The sequence below is a fragment of the Podarcis raffonei genome, chromosome 4, assembly GCF_027172205.1.
Source record: "Podarcis raffonei isolate rPodRaf1 chromosome 4, rPodRaf1.pri, whole genome shotgun sequence".
Classification (NCBI taxonomy): Eukaryota; Metazoa; Chordata; class Lepidosauria; order Squamata; family Lacertidae; genus Podarcis; species Podarcis raffonei.
The window spans coordinates 48,892,448-48,910,211 of NC_070605.1; the positions used below are offsets into that span (position 1 = coordinate 48,892,448).

Consider the following 17,764-nt stretch of genomic DNA (forward strand, 5'->3'; position numbering starts at 1 on the left):
AATTCAGTGGCATAAGGACAGAAATGAAAAGCGTGTTATTATAACTTTCATATTGCAAGTCTGGTTTTCAGTTAGTAACAATGTCTATTTTTGGATGTTTGGTAATGGAGCGCTTGTCCAGAAATAGTTAGGCAGACAAAAATGTGAGGCCACGCATTCAATATTTGTTTACAAAGAAGCTATGCACAGTTACTCATGGCATTAAAGGATAATGCCGCCTCAGCAAATCAGTTTCCTTTAAACTGTTCCGTTGCTGTACAGCTTTCATATTTCTAATTAGAAATAATTTAAGTTGAAACACTGGAAAATAATTGTGCACATCAATGGGCAATGTTTGTAACCCTTTCCATACTTCTAAGTTTTGTTTTGTGTCTTTAAAAAAGCAGCTCCAACTATGAATTATAACTTAGATTAAATATTTTGAAATGATTTGTGTAAAAGTGATTGTTGTCTGTTGTGCAGGTTACACATGCTAGGGACATGAAGGGTAAATATTTCTAACAGTTTGTGGCATGATGTCAAATGTGGATTCTAACATGCTGTTTTGAACTTTGCAAGGAGTAGAGAAAAAACAAAGAACAGTGAGAAAATGCCAAGGGAGGATAATTCACATTTGACAAATATAAGTCCTTAACTAGGATTTACACTGAAACATTAATTAGCTTGAGTATATATTTCCCCCCCTAGCCGTTATAGTAAAAGAATTGCATGTTGGAATTAAAATAAATATGCCAATAGATCTCCGTGCTGTAATGGAAAAGTAATTATTGTGTAGACTAAGAAGTTATTACTTATGTGAACAGATAAATCACTGTATTTAAAAGTTTTATAGTTTTAGGCTGCAATCCTATGCAACTTTCATGAAAGTAAGAGTAAACATGCTTAGGATTGCACTTTTATCTTCCTACTCAAGTTGTACTTTTTCATTTTATTAAACATGCAAATCTATTTTGTCCCTCTTTGCTTGTTTGTATCACAAGCTTCTATATATTTACATATTTTAAATAAGTGTGCTTTTTTCTTACTTTTGTCTAATAAATTAACTTTATATGATCTCAGCAGGAGCACACATTTCTTTGTGCATAGTATCATGATCAAGAGACCTTCTAAAATGGATCGTATTGTAGAACATTTTAATGTTGTGTTTCTTCATTTTGTTATAGTGCTGTGAAAAATTAAAATGGAAAAGAAAACCGAAGAACTGGATCATGTAAGAACTGAATGAAGGTAATACAATGTTAAACACATATGTGACTATTTTCATATTTGAATCATGTTCTTAAAGCATTTTTAACAATTAGCATTTCATTTTAATTGAATAATACCTCTTGAATATTGATATGATTACTGAAAAAAGTGCAGTTCAACTGGCTTTTCTGTTCCTTGTTGTTTTCCATTCAAATATCTTGGTTTCATTTACCACAGAGAGAGTATTATCAGTGAAGGGAAAGAAACAAGTTAGAATTGCAGAATTAATGTAACTAAACTAACAACAGGTGTGATGTAGAATGAACTTTGGGGGATCCAGCATATATTCCACACTCATCTGTATGGTATGGTAAATGTCTGGTCAAACTTTTCCATGGCACTCCCCTAAAATAAATGTATAACTGCAAAGCTGATCTCCATATTCATAATTAGGCTGTTTAAAATATGATTTTAAGAATTTAAGGATAAACATTTCTGGGAAGATGAATTAATTATTTGGATTAAGTTACAAATATTTTAAAAGCAGCATTGTTGCTAGATGCTCCTTTCTGAAGTGGGAAATATAAATAGAATTTCTGTTGAATAATGACTAAAATGCCAAATAACTTCAGTTACTGGCCTGCAATGTCCGAAACTTAGATGCAAGTTACTTGCCCCCAAATGACAATATATCCAACCACTGACATTTGGGTCATTATAAACATTTAGTGCTAGAACACTTTTCTTATTAAATTATCAATGAATAAAAACATTTTGAACCTGATTCGTAAGCATTAATGCTAAAGAGAACAACATTTTTATTGATTAATACCCATACAGCTAGTATTTGGATTAATCAATGAAGGACATTGACTTAAAGCTATGTGTTTAGTGTAGATGGTGTTATTTATTTTTTTTAAAAAATAAGGATATAGCACTTCTGTCCTAAAATATATCTATGCTATGTAGGGTTTTTTTTAGTTAAAATAATGGTGATTATGCTTATGAAAGACAATTGGAGGATAATTCCTTCAGGATGCAATCTATTTACCAAGGATTGAACCCCATTAATTCAGTGGAACTTACTATAAAGTAGACATGGATAGGATTCAATTGTCAGAGAACCTGTTGATACTTCAGAAAGGCTGCTTCCAGATGCGGCAGAAGGCCTCATAACTTGATTCAATAAAAACTAGGATAATTTATTAATAGCCACAAGAGGAGAATTTTTTACATTTGTCATTGTTGTTCGGGTAAACATTTATGAAATTTTGAGTAAATATACTCTACCGTAACACAAATAATACAAAGTTTGCAGTATGCTGGTACTTTTACTTGGAGCAGATATGTTTTGATTCTTGGACATGATGTCTTTTCAGATTCAGTAGCTGGATTTTCATTGTTTGTAACATATCGTTCGTTCATCAGGAATCATATTAAATCTGCATAGTTTCCCTCCCCCTATTTGGTTTACGAAATTTGAGGTGCTGTTATTTTGATAGCTCAAAACCCACTTGAATTTGCTACCATATAACTTTGTATCTGTTTTGCGTAGTTTTTGAACATTCAAACTGTTTCTTATCTTTCCCTTAATGTGCATTTGGAAGTTGTTGTTTGTCAACAGCTTAGCAATGATTTGTTCTAACTTGCTCCCACACTGCTTAATCTGAAAGATGATGCCAGTTGGCATAAACCCGTAGATCCGATCTTGTGGTGAAGTGTACTGCACAAGCTCGCTTCTATGGGTCTGTGTCAGTCTGGTGATCTGACCCAAATATATATATAGCAAGTCACAACTTGGGTAAAAAAAGACTGATTTTTGAGCAACTGTTGTCAAAGAGAATGGATGTTCCTTTTTTCAAATTTATATTTTGGTTTTAGCATTGTCATCATTGAACATATGAGGGAGAAATGTTCTATCTTACTATTTTTCTGTTTTGTGTTTTTATCTCTTCAAAGCAGAATACATTTAAATTCACAATACATTTCCAGAAAAGAGTATGGAAAATGGGCAATGATTAAAAGCAGCGGCTGTGATCTGCCAAGGGAGAACTCAAAAGACCATTTGGCTTTCTGATTGTCACCTATGGAAGTTGAAGTTGCCCAGGAATATTGGATTGACTATTCCATAGCTCAGGCATGTCCAAAGTCCGTTTAATCCGGCCCCCATGGCAGTATATGTCCTGGGATAAAATCCTAAAAACAGCTCAGCAACTTTGGGATAAAATTGTAAAAAAGCTCAACAACTTTGGTCGGCCCTCACGCATGTTCATTTCATCAAATCTGGCCCTCTTTGAAAAAAATTTGGGCACCCCTGCCATAGCTGGTAACAAGAAACCATGTGTGTACAGGGCTCCAGGTTGTGGCAGTTGGCCTCAATCCTGCAAATACTTCCAAGTGCTTAAATCCCAGTAGGATTTATAAACTCAGAAAATAATGGTCGTTTTGCACAATATAGTAAAGAGATGTTCACAGCATATCTCTGTGTGTTTTCTCAGTAAAGTGTGAGAACCATAAAGTTTGAATTGTTTGCTCACACGTAAACAAATACTGATGGAAGTAATTGGCTAATAGACATGCTACTTATTCCTTTAAAAAAAAGCACAAGGAAATACCAGGAATAGCATCTGGAATCTTCTGCATGCCAAACATGCTCTAACAGTGTGGTATGGTTTAGCTATTATGTACCCTCACTATAATGGTGTTTACCATGGGATACTTGTGGCAAGCACCACTTTTCTCTGTAACGTGAATGGCCTCAAAAACATTACTTACAGGGTGAAACAGTTTAAATGCATTTGCTTGATATGTGTGTACTAGGGGAAACTCACATGGATGTTCAGTATGCTCTCATGATTTGAAAGAGGGTTGCTTATTCTGTGGAAGCACACACAATATCAACAGGACAGAAGCAAACTCCTCAGTGATCCTTCCATGTTCATATTAAACTTGATGGAAACTGATTAATGGTAAGTGTCTGCCATATTTGAAAGAGATGCAGAAGATCAGAAGAAGACATTGGAAGCTGTGTGCATCCGGGTTGAGGTAGTAGGTTGTATGGTTTAGAGTTACACCCTGGGAGTTAACTGTACAACCTTCTAGCTTTCCTTGGAGCACACTTGAACCATCGAGGAATTCATCATCTTTTTAATCTAATAAAGTGAACTCTGTGTAGTAAATGTATATGGAGTAATCACTCTGAAGCTTTATTGATGCTCACATACTCCTTATTACATGGTTATTTCATTTACAGCGTATTAGGAACTATGCTAACATGTTCTCCTAATGGACTGTGACTGCACATCACAGATATTTGAGAAAGAATGATGGCTACTTTAATTATATCAGCAGCAAAGCTGGAAAAGCTGACTTAATCGCTACATACAGAAACTGACAAATATTTATCTCTGCCGTTTTTCCTCTTAAGACTTATCTGAAATAGTTTAAATTTGATGTAACTAACTCTATAGCAATACTTAACAAAAAATAATGATTTAATATGAGACTAGATCATGTGTATTTCTGCTTAGACAAGTTACAGCTTCTCTGATGAATTAGTGTGACAGGTGCCCTTTAGATATTCTCACAGATGTGTCGTAACCTTTTTTCCACATGGATGGGAGTAGGAATGGACATATCAGCCATTGCTGGTCTGCATTTATTTTGTATATGTTTATTTATATTAATCGGGGGGGGGGGGTGTTAAAAAAAGCAACAGTGCAAGAAATGTAATTAAATATGTATTTTATCTATATGTGTCTGTGGGTGGGTGGGTGTGCAGTTTATCTCAGTGTATGCATTTCCAAACACATCTTCTTATACATATTGATACAATTTTAAAAGTCAAGAACTGTGGCAGAAAATTCTGAGAAGCGTGAAATCTAAGGGATAATTAAGTTCCAATCCATGTATTCACCCTGAAATTGCAAACTAGGTCAGTTCCTGAAAAATATGGACCGAATGAAATTTTTTTCCACCCCTAACTGGGAGATTATTTAAATGACTCAACTATGTGATCTATAGTAACAGTCACATGGGTTCCCCAATGCCAGTTCTATGGCATATGGCCAGAGTGATTATTCTTTGTCTTTCCTACAAAATTGGCATTGAGGAAGCCATGTGATCTCAGCACCTCAGCCCACATAGTTGCATAATTTAAATTGTCTCTGAACCACTTGGGTATTGCTCAAGGGGATCCCACATGGCTGGAAGAACATCTGAACACTGCAAATTATTCTTTAGCTAGTCAACAGTCTTGGAGCCAAGCTAAGATCACCCACATGATGTTTCTGTTGTTAGATTGTACCACTTCCAACTGCAGTTTAAATCATTTCTCCTTCTGTAGGGGGGCATGGCTAAAATGTAAGTTTTTAGTTTAGAATTTGCAAGACATTGCAGGTTTTCTTGAGGGAACCTGAAGTATTCAATCCCTCACCTGGAGTCTCAGCTGGCAGAGCCCAGCTATGGATGACATCATATGAGACTTCTTTTTGTGGAAGTAGCTGCTGGGGACCTGGAGGACAGAATAACTGAGTGAATGGGGATCTGAATGCTGAATGTTGTAATCCTTTGTCCTCACTGGTTTAAGTGAGCATGTATGACCTGATTTTCAAAAATATTTTCACATTGCTGCTTTTTCATGCTGGTCCCTGTTTGGGCTAAATATAAAAAGATATTGCACAAATATAAAAGATACAAAAATAGAAAAAGTGACATCCTGGACTTAATTTGACCTCTGCTCTTGCTGACTTTTGGCAAAATTAAACAGAAGATGCTCACCAATCCAAGCTGTAATATGTTGCTTTTCTGTTTTGTCTTTTCTAGTCTCTTCAACTAATGCGATAACAAATGTCAAAATTCCCATTGTATCAGCTAAGAATAGTCCATACTCCTGAGTTCCTTCACTTCACAATGTGGTCCCTGTGCAGATGTTCTAAATGTGCAGGCTGCATAAATGGTGGTGGGTGTGATCATGCTCACTGGCCATACTTCTTTCCTGCACCAAACCATCATATGCTTAAGGACCTGTCTGTAAAGGGGCCTAAGCATGTACATACATGAGCTCCAAATGCATGATCTGCACCCTGGGCATGGACCACATGTTTGAGTGTACACACATATGTCAGGCAGGGTATCAGCATGGATGTAGGGCATGGCATGGGATCAGGACCATTGGGCACAATCCTGACCTTCCTACACACCTAGAATGTCTGCACAGGGCTCTGGTGTCTTCTAAACTAAAGTTCCCTTGTCGATTACTTGGCTGTCATTTAAAGAGTAGGGGAAGCTTTTCTTTTTCAGAGACTCAAGACTTTGCTAATCGTTTCCCTGCTCAGTTTTTCACTACTTTTTACAACATTGCCCGGCATACAGCTGAGAGGATGTGGAATCTGTGTTCAATTTAACCTAAGGTTACCAGATTTTTCCCCCAAAGAATCTGGGGACACTTTAAAAAAAAAAAAAAAAAAAAAAATTAAGAAGTAATATCTTCCCTTCTCTGGTCTCCTCTGTCACGTGGCCTTCCTCTGGGCCCCGGCCTGCTCTCTTGGAGCGCTAGCTGCCATGGAGTAGGCTTGGGTCGGGCCTGGGCTCAGGCACTTGTCCTTGTCCTCCTGGTGCTCTCCTACCTCTCCACAGCGGCGCAGCAAGGTCAGGGCTCCCCTCTTTTTTCTCCTTCCTCTTTCTCTCTCTTCCTTTTCCTTCTCCACTTCTCCTCCTCCCTGTGTCAGCTCCGGGGCTTTTTCTGGCCCCAGAGCGCTGCTAGGTGGGTGGCCGGGTGCATTCACTCCCGGCTCGATTTGGGTCGCGGGGTGTGTGTGTGTGTGTGTGAGCAGTTCCCTCAGTTGACGCACCAGGCATCCCTGGTTCCCCCGCGACAGTGGCAGTGGCAGTCTCAGCAGCCCAAAGCCAGCCTAGTAGCGCAGTTGGCTCTGGCTGGCTTCAGTCGCTGCTCGCTGCCGTGGCGCCCACCATTTTGCCTCGCCGGAAGTCCCCATATGATGTGTCTTGTGCCGTTGAACCAATCACGCAACATTCATTCCCTACTAACAAATCTACAACACTTAAAATATAAATCCAGGGACATTAAATAAAATCCGGGGACATTCCGGGGATGGATTTTGTCGGGGGACAGATTTGTAAATCTGGGGACTGTCCCCGGGAAATAGGGACATCTGGTAACCATAATTTAACCACCAACCCAATACGTTCTCATTCTCTTCTCATTTTTCCCCACATGCTTCCTAAGATCCATTTCAGATATTTAGAGAATTATATGGTGAGAGTTTTCCCATGAACGTAGGTGTGAGGTGTGTGTGTGTGTGTGTGTGTGTGTGTGTGTGTGTGTTGATGCTTGAATGCTTCTGTGCCTCAAAACTTCCCTGCCTATGGAAAACTAGCACCTGAGGAAGAAAAGTAGTCAATGATTTTCGTTCCTGACATGCCTGCTTTTCACATGCATGAATTTTGAGTTGTTTTCACAACTGAGGAGTGTGCTTCCACAATGGAATTTATTGTGAAATTGCTGCTTTTCATTTGCTCACATCTACATGACGTAATTAGCAAAAGGTCTTTTCCCCATATCTTTTCCCTTTTCTTTCTTTTTTAGAGTTTAAAGAGCCAACTTAAAACAAAAACAAACCATGGAACAACTACACAGATGAAGATACTACTTACAGTGTACTACAGCTTAGCTGCCCCATAGCTTTTTGTGTGAAGGTTGTGCTGAATAGCAATAGCTGTATGGCTTATATATGATGTTCTAGCCATTTCCAGACACTATTGTACTGTTTCTCTTCTTTTCTAGGAATTGATTCCTTTTCTTAAACCATTCCCATTTGAGTATGATTGTCTTTCTTTACAACTTTTTAAGACAGTCATGGGGGAGGGGTGGTCAGGATTTGATCTACAGGATTGTCCTGATTAAAAATCATCCCACTTTCATGGCTGGGAAAAAAGGTCTGACAATTCAGCTATAGGTGTGGAAGCAGCTTGAAGCAGAAAAGCAATGAACCACTCAAGTCTGGAAGCACCTAACTGTGGCTTCTTCTAAATTGCCCTATAATATGTATGAGTCCCTAGAATGTGCATTCTCTTCCACATTAGCAACAATGACACATGCCACATAAGTCTATAAGCAGGTGTGATATTATTTTTAATATATGTATTGTGTGCCCAAGCTCCATGAGCCTGCCATGTGAATCAACAACCACTCGTGACAATTTTTTTAAATTTAAATTCAAAAATTTCCAGCGACCAGGAAAGGCTGATGTTGGCGAACCCAGCTGTAGCAACAGCTGGGGAAGCAGGGGGCCACCATGCCTTGCTACCATAGAAGGTAAGCAGAATGGTCAGAAAATTTTATTAGACATGAGATCCCCTGCCTACATCCCCAAATCATACATTCCTAGGAAGACTCTATTGCAGGCTTCCTCAACCTCACCCCTCCAGATGTTTTGGCCTACAACTCCCATAATCCCTAGTTAGCAGGTCAGGGATGATGGGAATTGTAGTCTCAAAACATCTGGAGGGCCAAGGTTGAGGAAGCCTGCTCTGTTGTGTTTTCTTGAAAGTTTGAAGTTGCTCTTTGATGCTGCCTGGATTGCTGTAAACTTGATATTCTCAATATTGTCTGTATTGTACATGCTCAAACATGTTTGCTAGTGAACAGTGATAGCACTAAGCAATGTGAATTTATACAAATCAGCATTCACTTACCCATAGGCTAATCTAGAATCCACGGACCAATGTTCTCATTTGAAGAAGGCTTCAGCAAAGCTGTTTACATGCCCCTATGATATTCTTCTTGCCAAGCTGCAAAATGTAGGCTAGACAATGCTACTGTTAGGTAGGGTTATAGCTGCCTGATAGATGGTACACAGAATGCTCATCGATAGCCTGGAGAAAAGTGACAAGTGGAGTGCTGCGGGCTTCTGCCCTTGGCTTCAACATCTGTACAAAGGAGTTAGATGAAAGGGTAGAGTGGGTGTTCCTAAAATTCAAAGATGACAGCAAATAGTGTGGGCTAGCTAATACCGTAGAAGAATTAAGTACCATGTTGTGGGCGATGCAGTTTAAGAAGGATACTGATAAATTGAAATGTCTCCAGAATAGGGCAACAAATATTGTGAGCAGCTGGGAAACAAAGGCCATTGAGGGAAAATGGAAGAAGTTGGGATATGTTTAGCCTGGAGAAATGTTGATTAAGCGGCAATATGGTATTTAGATATTTTAGAAGTTTGAAGAAATCTGTTTTCTGTTGTTCTAACATTAGAAAGCTGCTCAACTGTGAAACAGACTACCCAGAAGGTGTGGGGTTCTCATTCATTAGATAGGTGCTTGGGTGGTAACATATCAGGGTTGCTATAGTAGTGTGTTTTGGCATCAGCAAGAGATTGAAGTAGATGACATTTCAGGTATCTCCCAATTCTGATATTCTAATCTTATGTTGGAAGCTCACTTACAAATGCATTTGAATAAGAAACCCAAAATGCATTTCTAAAAGTATTCAGGAGCATAGAATGAAGTGATCCATCTAGTTCACCAGTTCAAACTTCACTTCTTTCAGTATAGCTGCAGTCCTGTGAACTGAGTTATTTGATCAAGAGTTAGTTCCCATTAAAACTCAAGTCTATGCAGGCTGCTTTGAATTCCCCTCTCTCCTTGCATTCATAAATGCTGCTATTTGGTTAAAAGTCTTGGGTCAATTTTGCTAGTGTGACTTAGTTACCATTGGCTGCTTGCTCTAGTGACACAGATCAGTCATAAAACACTTTTAGAATAGCTACATAAAACATTTTTATAGAATCACTGGAACAGTGCAAAGCAGCTGGGGCACACTATTGAGCATGGCTCTCTGTTGTTTCAGTATAAGTGTGTTTACAGCCCCTTTTGTTATATAAATAGAATGATGTATCATCTTTAAAGGAGTGCAGTCCAGTCTAGCACATATCCACAATTTACCCTCTTTAAAAGCTAGGGGATATATTGTCTGTTTCAGTTTTATGTTTAAGGCAGGGCAGGGATAAGGAATATGTGGTCCTCCAGATGTTGCTGGACTACAACTCCCATCATCCATTACTCTTGCTCATGCAGGTTGGGGCTGATGAGAGTTGAAATCCAATAACACCCAGGGGGTCATAGATTCCCCATCTCTGGTTTAAGGTATTTTCAAGGGCAGGTTATTATCTGATGATACTTTTATCTGTGGCCAAACAATCCCAGAATTGCCTGAATCTATGGAACGGCTCTAACTGCTGCAGCATAAGGCAAGGCAAGACTTGTTTTATGACACCAAAGAACATTCTGCAAAAGGAAAGGTAAGTGGCATAGAGGTATCGGGGTGTTAGAATGCTGAACCAGTAGAGTGGGCTGTACCAGTATTAACCACCAGTGATGGGATGCCATTTTTCAATTTCCCCTTATGTGATAAAGTCCCTGCAGTTGAAAACAAGCAGAATAGGCTAAGGGCCAGACTTCAGTCTTTCTCTCTAACTTACTCACATTATCTCCACTCTTCTGTTTTCAGGGAGTTTTGGATATGTGGGAATATTCAAAGTGGTATCCATATTTTGTCACCTCATTCTGCCTTAGAATTGTAATGCCAAGTGGATTATTTTAAGATGTTTTGGATGCAAGTATTTATTTTATATGGTTTGACAGGAAATATATCAGAACAGTGAATGTGTTCAATCATAAGCTGCTTTGGCTTTTTTTTTTAAGAGTGCAAAACTTCATGTAAAAATAAAGTTCAGTCAACAGGTGTCATGTTATGGCTGAGTGACAACTGTAGTAAGTTCCACATAGTTCACTGTATTTTGAAAAAAATGCATATTTTATCACAATATACATACAGTGGTACCTTGGGTTACATACGCTTCAGGTTACAGACTCCACTAACCCAGAAATAGTACCTCGGGTTAAGAACTTTGCTTCAGGATGAGAACAGAAATCGTGCTCCGGTGGCGCGGCAGCAGCAGGAGGCCCCATTAGCTAAAGTGGTGCTTCAGGTTAAGAACAGTTTCAGGTTAAGAATGGACCTCGGGAACGAATTAAATATGTAACCAGAGGTACCACTGTATTTCTAAACATAATTTATCCTAAAATATGCATTCTTAAATGTTGACCTGAAAACTGTATTGTAAAATAGTGTGAAATCTGATGGATAATTATGTTCGGATGCAAACATTAGTCCAAGAGATGCAGTTCAAGTCAGTTCCCACTGGAGTTCACATAAATCAAATTCCTCAAGCATCCCCACTCAACAGAGCACAGTTTCTCCTTCCTTACCCACGGCTAGGAATGATAGGCAATGATGGGAGTGGGAGGTTTGTGTATGCTTCCCATATGTCTGCCCAGGCCACTCTCCCTCTCTGTGCAATGCAAGCTACTCATGCTTGCCCCAAACAGAGACGGTCTGGGTTGGGATTTGGGAGGGCCACACAAACCTTCCATTATCCATCATGGCCTGTTATGTTGCCCGCATGTGCACCTGGGGGCAGAGAGACTCTGTTGAACCAATGAGAATTACTCAGGCACAGGCACTGCCCCCACACCTATATACCTTATTGGGACTTGGACCAAAGCATTGATGAAACAGGCCATCAATGTAAGATAGTGGTCATCTTATTGTCAAATTTGAGCCATTCATCATGGCAGAGAAAGATTTGAGAGGGTTATTCCCCCATTCACCCTCTATCAATAATATTGTACAGTGTTGCCAAAACCTTTATACAGTGGTACCTCGGGTTAAGAACTTAATTCGTTCTGGAAGTCCGCTCTTAACCTGAAACTGTTCTTAACCTGAAGCACCACTTTAGCTAATGGGGCCTCCTGCTGCCACTGCGCCGCCGCATGATTTCTGTTCTCATCCTGAAGCAAAGTTCTTAACCAGAGGTACTATTTCTGCGTTAGCGGAGTCTGTAACCTGAAGCATATGTAACCTGAAGCGTATGTAACCCGAGGTACCACTGTATTGCCTGAGGTGCCTTTGGTTAGAGAGTATGATTTATAAATTTATGTTTTGGAGGGGGATGATATGAATAAGTTGCACTTAAAATATAATGGTTATATACTATATTTTCCCTTACAATTAACTTAATTAAGTCCTGTCTTTCCTTAATATTTATATCCAAGAAGTCTCCTTTTAGCAGGGAGTTTTATAGTAGTGGGCGGCTTTGTATTTCAGCTACATTTTATAACAAATTATTTAATTTTCATTTATGAGGAAGCATATGTTTTCTTTTATTATATTTTCTACTGTTTCTGTTACCATAGCTACAATTAAAATACAAATTAGGTTTCTGAAGAAAATGAGGCAACAATTTTTTTAAAAGAAACAAATATTTTATAGAATAATATAGAAAATAAAGAATGCCTGGTGGGGGGAATACGACTGTAGCCCTTCTTATAAACTAAAGTATAGAAAAGCCTATGTCCTGCTCAACCTGGGTGGTCAAAATTATCAATTTGCAGTTGCCTTTGATTATACAAGAAAGTGATTTGGTTAAGTGCCATATTTGACTGCAGTCAGCTTTTTGATTGTCTTTGGCTTGTGTGCCAATTACAAGACGACATGGCAGCCATCCAAAGGATCACCAAAGAGTGATCGAAATATACATGTTGTTTTGTTGTTGCTGCTACTATTTAAAGCCTGTAGTTGCACTGTTCTCTTTTTGACAGCAGTAGAGAATCGTATATGGTGGGGCTGGAACTGTTCACAAAAAAGCCGGCCAAATGCAATAGTTTTGGAGTAGAATAGGGAAAGTATGAAAGGCTGAAAGGGGAGATGTGGTACAGATGGAGCAGAGATGTGAAGAACTTTCAAAACAAAGAGTTTGAAGTGGAATGCCTCAGAGAACCATTGTAAGGAATACAATGAAGAAAGGTGTTTGTAACAGAGACTAGAGATGACCACTCCACAAAGACAGAAAAGAGGCTTGATGTTTTCCTTGCGAGAAAGGCAAAAGCTGCAGTATTTGTCATCCAATATGATGTGGGAAGCAAATAGAAAGGTAAACAAATTAATGCCAAGGCTACACATTTCTAATATTTGGCCTTGGGGGATGACAACGGCCAGGATTCAACGGGCTTCTTGGGCTTATGCAAGCAGCTTGTGCTAGCCTGGCGGAATTTTTAACAGCAAATCCACATCTCAGATCCCGATTACTTTTAAAATTATCTCCAATTTCAACATTGTACATTTTATTACCTTTTTTTTTAAAAAAAAACTTCCTTCAGTTTTACACATCCACATTACACATCTGAAGCACATGGCTCCCCCCCCTCCAAAAAATACTGGAAACTAGTTTATTAATGGTACAGTACTGGAATTGTAGCTCTATGGAGTAAACTACAATTCCCTGGAATCCCTGGAGAAGCAATGTACTTTAAATGCATGGTTTGGATGTGAGTGGTTCATGGGGGGCATTTTGCTAAAGAAAAACTAGCCTAAGACCTTCAGTGAAAGGAGGAATGAAGGGAAGGAGGGAGGGAGGGAGAGTTTGTGTACAAATATAAGGAGCTTTGGTCTTCATAATGCTTACCTTTAGCTGATGGCAGAATGTTCCATCAGGATTTTCTGCAATGTCAGGAAATCAGGCAGAGATACAGGATTGACTAGAAAGAGAGACTTCACATATAGATAACTGGATTTGAGAGTAATCAACAAGGAGATAGCAGACCTGAGCAGAGATCTTGGTTCTTCATTCAAAGCACTGTGCAGGATGCCTGCATGTAGTTCAGAGCATTGTGGAAAAGCTCCCACCATTAACGACAATGGATATCCTGATCTGTGTATTCTGAGGCATGGCATACTTACTCTTAAAGCACATGACAATGAATCATTGGAACTATAGTTTACCTCTCGCAGAATTACAATTCCCAGCACCTTTAACAAACAACAGTTACCGGAATTCTTTAGAACACGGGTGTCAAACACAAGGTCCGCGGGCCGAATCCGGCCCGCCAGACCTCGTCATGTGGCCCGTGTAGCCGCTGCCGGCCGCCAGCCTTCACCTTTTATTCTCGCTTTTTTTTTTGACACAAGAAAGCCGCCTCTTCAGCGCATGCGCGGCAGCCTACAAGCCAGAGAATGTCTGCCCTCTAGCGGCGCTGGCCGTTCTACACAGGAAACCTCCACTTTACATGTCCTTTACATAGTCCTACAGATACAACCGGCCCTTTGAGGGTGACCAAACTGCTGATGCGGCCCCCGATGAATTTGAGTTTGACATCCCTGCTTTAGAAGGACATTATAGGCTTTAAATGCACAATGTGTTTGCGGCCTGATTCCATGCACAAACATGGTGTGGTGGCAGTTTGTGAGCTGAGTGTGGTGTGTTTTGAGAAGGAAATATGCATTGTTTAGAGCTATTTCGTTTTTCAAACACTGTCATTAGAGATTGTATGTTATGGTGAGGAATGTGCCATTTTCAACTGCATGATTGATAAATTCTACTTACAGAATTGGCTTGACCATAATTTTTCCCTTCTACCTGTGTATTTTAATCAAATTACGTGCATCAATAAATCTAGAACTTAGCATTTTGTATGTTTTATTTATGTTTATTAACTCAGTTAGTGAAATCAAAAAATTACCAGTAAATGGCTTGTATTCCATAGAATTAATTCTAAATCATTTCAGGGTTTCTTCATAAACAAAAGTTCCATTAACTTTTCTTCCTCCTTCTCTTCCCCATATTGTTCTCTTTCCATTCACATTAATCGCCCATTGTCCAGATTTACCCTGATATTAACAAATTCTACTTTAAATCCTTTGACTTGGACAATGCATGGTTACATGCAATATTGCTGTAACAACATTATCATTCCCAAGCAATTATTCCCAAACAGTCAGCACAATTCTGATTCTTTGTCTCTTTGAACCACCGTCTTCATGTCCCCAACCCCTGAACTGTCCACTCCCTTTCTGCTCAGTAATCCATAGAGACCTTCTGTCTCCAGGCCCTAGCAATCTCACTCTACACACCTTTTCTCACTAACCCTTTGTCTCTTGATAATAAAGAGTAATTGAACACATGGAAAAAGAAGCACTCATCAGTGAGGTACTTGCTATACGGATAGCTCAGTCAGTAGAGCATGAGACTCTTAATCTCAGGGTAGTGGGCTGAAGCCCCATGTTGGACAAAAAGATGTCTGCATTGTAGGGGGTTGGACTAGATGATCCTTGTGGTCTCTTGGTAGGCAAAGTAACCTGCAGTTGTTGATATATTATGTGTATGATATATAAATGCTCATTCTATATGGATGCAATCAAGTAGTTACTTAAAAAATGTCATGAACAAAAAAATCATTTAATTCTTACTTTTTAAAAACCAATACAATCACTAATAATGTTCATTGATTTTGAAATATAAAAGAGGTAAGAAAGAGTGTTATGGTGCAGCTGGCTTAACCAGGGTCAGATTTCTGTGTCTGTGTCAGCCTTCCTGCCCCTTCCAGATGTTGCTGAACTCCAGCTCCAGTCAGCATGGCCAAAAGTCATGGATGATGGCAGTTGTGGTCCAAAACATCTGAAGGGCACCAGGTTGGGGAAGGCTTAAGCACTCATACGCATGTGCTCACGATTCCATGAGTTTCTCTTCAGACTTTCTCTTCTGCAATTCCTCGGGTTGTCTTGTATAGAGTTCCCCGATTTTGGGGATGTCTACCACTATTTCTGATGCCCATTCTCATGCCCATTGTGCACAGTCACTCAGAGGAAATCACAAGGCAAGAGGAGCCTTTGTTCTCTTCTTGTCCCTGCTTGCTCGAAGAAGCCAGGCGAATGAGCAGCAGCACCACCAAGGAGCACCAGCAGGGCCAGGAGATTCTCAGGGTAGCTGCAATCTCCTTGCAGACCAGCGCCACTGGTCTTTGTTTTTTTAAAAAATGGTCTTTTCATATAAGGAAATAAATATAGCTGTGTTAATACTGAGTAAAATGAAAGATGCAAACACAAGCTAGTGGATAGGACAGTGAGTTAAAGGACTAGATTTTGTTTTCAAGAAGAATAATGGCATTAATTACTGTTAACTAGCTGGTAGATAAGGGACGCGGGTGGCACTCTGGGTTAAACCACAGAGCCTAGGGCTTGCCGATCAGAAGATCGGCGGTTTGAATCCCCGTGACGGGGTGAGCTCCCGTTGCTCAGTCCCTGCTCCTGCCAACCTAGCAGTTCGAAAACACGTCAAAGTGCAAGTAGATAAATAGGTACCGGTATGGCGGGAAGGTAAATGGTGTTTCCGTGCGCTGCTCTGGTTCGCCAGAAGCGGCTTAGTCATGCTGGCCACATGACCCAGAAGCTGTACGCCGGCTCCCTCAGCCAGAAAAGCGAGATGAGCGCCGCAACCCCAGAGTTGGTCATGACTGGACCTAATGGTCAGGGGTCCCTTTACCTTTACCTAGCTGGTAGATAAAAGCTGTATGTTTAGGCTCAATACATGTGTCCCTGATTTAATCCACCACTCAGAGCTGCTTTTAGCTTAAAATGGCAGGGGCCTAAAGAAACGTATAGAAGTGTTTGGTTCAGGCCAAAAAGGCCAACATGCCCCCCCCCCCCAATACTGCTGCTGCAAGGAAAAGCCCCCAGTGATTGCTTTAAAGTTAAAAATCTTGCATTGTGGCACTTTTGGCCCTTAGAACGGCCATAAATCGATGATGACTAGGATAAAAGGTGATGCTTGCTAATTCCTGCAATTGTCCTAGTATTTCCTCTGAACCTTCTAAAGCTACAAATTAGATCCAGATATCTTTGAGTGGATGGAAAGCAGCCAGTAGCATTATTCCCCACAGATACTTCCATTAAATCTTGTGGAAGTGTTCATGCAGTGCTATAACATGTGGGCTCTCTGAAAGTTCTTTCTTCTCCATTGCATGACTTCAATATTATTTCAGATTTCCTTTCGCTTTCTTGTATAATTCTCTATTGCAGCAATTCCTGCACTGTATTCATGGACCACTTAAAACTTGCTGGTGATCTTGGAAGGTCACTTGAGAAGCTGTTTTGGTTCCATGTATCAAAACACAGACTTAACTTCTGTCTTATCCTTGCCTTTCTGCCCACTGGCCCAAAAGCATGGCAACCCTTTCCTTTTATGCAACCCAGAATATTTTGCCATTTTGAAAAAAGATTTGAAGTAAGAATAGAAATATTTAGGGTTCATCTGAAACTATACTATGCAGATGGACATAAATGAGGGGAAAGATGGAGTGTTCAAATTGTCCATTCTGTAATATGGAAACCCATGATGGTGGTGATGGTGATGGTGATTTTATATGCTGTCCATCTGACTAAGTTTTCCCTTGCATAATATTCTTTGTGAACTTGTGAACTTAGTATTGACTAAGTGGTTTGAGCTTGATTGTCAGAGAAGTTTGTCAGGTTTCATATAGTTCTGTCAGTGAGCACACATTGATAAAACACTGTGATCTCTGTGTGAAAGAAATGTAGAGCTACAAGTGAAAGAGGTTCTAATAGATAGTAATAGATAGTAAAATATTGTGATGCTGGACTGAACTGCAGTCATGATGACATTTCAAAGGAACCTCCCAATATAAGTGTATACAGCTAGAAGCT

General features: G+C 39.7%; 1 long non-coding RNA gene across 4 annotated transcripts in view; it reads left to right on the top strand.

The window, feature by feature from the left end:
• The window catches only part of LOC128412928 (uncharacterized), a 230,748-nt gene that overhangs the window by 192,173 nt on the left and 20,811 nt on the right, over nt 1-17,764 (top strand). For all 4 annotated transcript variants that reach the window (XR_008330194.1, XR_008330193.1, XR_008330196.1 and 1 more), the window contains one exon: nt 1,164-1,227. This is a non-coding gene — a long non-coding RNA (uncharacterized LOC128412928). The remainder of the gene's footprint in view (nt 1-1,163; nt 1,228-17,764) is intronic.